We start from the raw sequence: 3,747 nt of genomic DNA, 5'->3' as shown, positions 1-3,747 counted from the left end.
TTCCGAAATGCATGATAAATCAGCCAGTATCGTATGATTAATCAATATTAATTCAACATACGTACTGTATAATTAAGTCAGTGCGTAAAGAGATTTTCTAAATCTAATACTTAATAAACAATATGGAAATAAGTCTGTACAAGATTCAGATTGAGCAATGATTATATACCCACTTCTTTTTTTAGGGAAAAATTGCTGCCTAAGAGAAGACATTGTTCACCTCGTCTGTTACTAAAACTCTTATAGAAAAATCAGTTGATTTCTACACGAACCATCCGTTATCAAGTCACCCAGTGGCACAGTGATATCTCTGCGGGTTCACACCACTAGAAACCGGGCTTCGATCCACGTAGTGGGCAAAACAAAGATAGTCCATTGTGTAGCTTTGTTCTTAATTTCAAACAAACAAGTCCGTAATCAATTTCTGATTACCCAAGAGATAATATTTCACTACTATTTTTAACATACTCCACGTTATTAATAAAAATTTCGATATTAAAATTTACCTTATATATAAGTGCATTAGATAGCCCGATGTGGCTTTGTTATAAAAAACAAACAAACAAATATGTTGTTGTTTTGAATTAAGCACAAAGCTACACAATGGGCTATCTGTGCTCTGCCCACCACGGGTATCGAAATCCGGTTTTTAGGGTTGTAAGTCCCCAGACATACCGCTGAGCTACTGGGGGGCGAATAAATATAAAAGTGAATCCTACTGGAGTGTCATTAGCGTCTACTTCCGATAAATTCTCACTTTCCGACACTTGAATAATCACAGCCTGTTGGGTGAATCAATATCCTCTTACGTATATCGCATGTATTAAATCACGTGACGGTCACGCTTTACGAAAATATACTTTGCTGCGCGTGCTTCATCATATCGGAAAAGAAACCTCATACTCAGAGAAAAATGATTTTATAAAAAAGCAGCAAATGGCTTGTTTGCTCTTTGGTCTCTCACATTAGTCCTACCATTAATCGTATAACGGTGGAAAGTTTTTGCATCGCTCAATTTTTTCACACTTTTCTTCAGAACCATCGTCCGTTTTGAGGCCCTAATACATATAAGTGCATATATATTTCATGAATAATGCAATACTGTCTAATATTACATCAGCAACTTTATGAGCTAAGTATTGCATAAGTTGTTTTTTTACTTACATATAAAGGTTCTTATTGGTATTTAGAGTCAGTTTAGAAACCCATTTGCTACAAAGTGTGAGTGATGTTACAATGGCCAATGATTGCGAGTTAATTCCACGAGAAAAATCAAACAGTTATTGGTTCTTTAAGCAAAAAGTGGCTTTTGACATGGCATGTTGTTACAAAAATCAAATTTAGCCAGTTTACTGTGAGCCACTAGGTTCAGAGGTATAGAGACTGCTTGTGTTAAGTGACAGAAGGGAAGAGGTAAGAATAACGTTTCCACATCAGCTAAAAATCGTGGTGTGAAACACACAAGCCCACATAACCTTCTACTGTAATCGACAAATCTTAAGAGAACATAACAGGAAACTTCAGAGGTCACTGCGCATACTGTACGATCTCGCGTACGTCCAACCAGTCTCCCAGTAAGATGACCGATAAACGAAACACCGCCTCACCAACAAGATGGAGAAAATGAGGATCATCTTGACCAAAGAGCATGCTGACTGGACTGGAGCAATGTGGAACAAAGTGATCTCCTATTACAAATCAAAGTTCAAACTGCATGGGCATGACACACAGTATTTTGTATGACGTCGATATCCAGCGTGTTTGAATGCAACTCTGTAAAGGATCTGTCGAGTTAGGTGATATAGAGATGCACCTCTGCCTAGGATGTCGGGCACTTTTTATGTGAAATGCACTTTCAATGCCGCTAAGTACATCGAGATCCTTTGGGGCAGCTTTGGTGGAACGAACCAGTGCAATTTCAAAATGACTCTGCTCTACCACATGGCTAAAAATGGTTCGTTTTATTCGTATACTCTATGATAAAGAGAAAATTTCACTCTACGTGTATCGAAAAAAAGCTTACATTTTATTTCATTGTTTCAGAATGAGGGCTATCTTTGAAGGAAAAGAATCAAGATGCTATGCTGCTAGGCAACAGTTCACATCTCAACCATATGGAAAACTACTCCAAGATAATGTGTAAGAAGGTGTAAGAGAAGAAACCGAGAAACACTTTGAAACTGTAAGAAGTTGTAATCTGAGTGTGGTATCATGTACTCACCCATACCTACGTCCCATCATTTCTCGTGCACTTTATGCCACAGCAATGTCAATCAGTTATCAAGGCTGAAGGAGCACAACCAAATACCACAAGAAGAAACAGATTCTATGACCTGTTTTTGACTGTTACATTAGTGGCATGAACTTTAAATCAAGGTTTTCTGACTCGAAGAACGTTTTGGTATTTGTTACTAATTTGTTGATTATATGCTGCAATATGTTTGTCACAGTTGATTTGTTAATAAAGATACGTATATGTGTTTGGATGATTCAGATTACACCACACGATGTTCCTAATTGTTATACCCTGCTTCAACAATGCACAACATCATAAAATTTATAGGAACCAGGAAATATGAAAAAAAAAATTGAACTATGCAATATTTTTTTTCCCACCACTAAATAATTTTCTCTTGTTTGAAGGTCTATTTAAAGAATTATGTTTGAGAAATTGTAGATGTTTTCACCAAACCTGAGACTTTTTTATTAGTAATTCGTATGACATTACAATATGATGGATAATAATTTTAAGGAATGTTTTCTTTATTGGCCCTGTACTGTGGATTTCCAGCAAAAACATAGTATTTAATATAACGTTATCATACCTTTCTTTACTGACCATGTATTGTGGATATCCATAAGAACATAGGATTTATTAAAACATTACCCCTTTGGTTATGTAGCACTACACCAACTGCCAGTCAGTAGGTCACGCTTCCTGACATAAACCATAATAATAGACAACATCAGTTTATTAAACGTACAGGAAGTGGCATAACGTTAAACCTACCAAACAAGTGCTTATTTCCAACTCTTCTTGAAAATATATAAATATCCCGCTATTTGACGTTTCCTCATATAAGAAAATGGCTGCTGTAGTTTATAACAAAATTGTATCTCGCAGATTAATAAAACCATATCATACTTTAATTCACAAGTCAATAAGGAGAAACAAATAGTTAAACTGCATTTCACAAGTCAAAAGATTACTGCAGAGTATCTCGTTAAACTCTCAAGCAAATAAGCTACTAGACAATAATTCATTGGGTTATCTCACAGGTCAATAAGTCAATGGACGAAAACCTGTACTTTGTTCTGTATGTCAACTATGTAGCATTTAAATCCATAGTTTACGTTTCTCAAACTTGGTGTTTAGTATGTGTTAGGCATAGTCATACAAGCATTCAATATATTTAAACCTAGTGAATATTTCTGTTTTTTTATAAGTTTTCTTACACTCTAGCTTATTGTACTCTTATTTACCAGCTCTAAAAAATAACAATGAAACTAGTCCAATATGAATGTTGTCGTCTACCTATATAGTTGCAGCCTGCGGAATGTAGTTTACGAATCTGGTAAGACCTTCAACTAACATCTGATTTAGCACTATAAAAACAATCCATATGCTCTTTAAAGTGGTTTGGAAGAGGTTTCGGGATGTCCGCATTTGAAGAGGAGTAAGAGTGTGTTTGTGTTTGATATGATGTAATATAGTTGGAGATACACTAAAGCCAAAGTAGTTTTCTA

General features: G+C 35.6%; 1 long non-coding RNA gene across 1 annotated transcript; it reads left to right on the top strand.

The window, feature by feature from the left end:
• Positions 1-1,197: 1,197 nt before the first annotated feature.
• LOC143237780 (uncharacterized) lies at positions 1,198-2,503 on the top strand. The gene is made up of 2 exons (XR_013020262.1): positions 1,198-1,954; positions 2,044-2,503. It is a non-coding gene; the product is annotated as an uncharacterized LOC143237780 (long non-coding RNA).
• Positions 2,504-3,747: the final 1,244 nt, after the last annotated feature.

Source organism: Tachypleus tridentatus, chromosome 13 (assembly GCF_004210375.1).
Source record: "Tachypleus tridentatus isolate NWPU-2018 chromosome 13, ASM421037v1, whole genome shotgun sequence".
Taxonomy (NCBI): Eukaryota; Metazoa; Arthropoda; class Merostomata; order Xiphosura; family Limulidae; genus Tachypleus; species Tachypleus tridentatus.
Note: the sequence above shows the minus strand (reverse complement) of the source record. Positions and strands in the feature narration are given on the sequence as shown.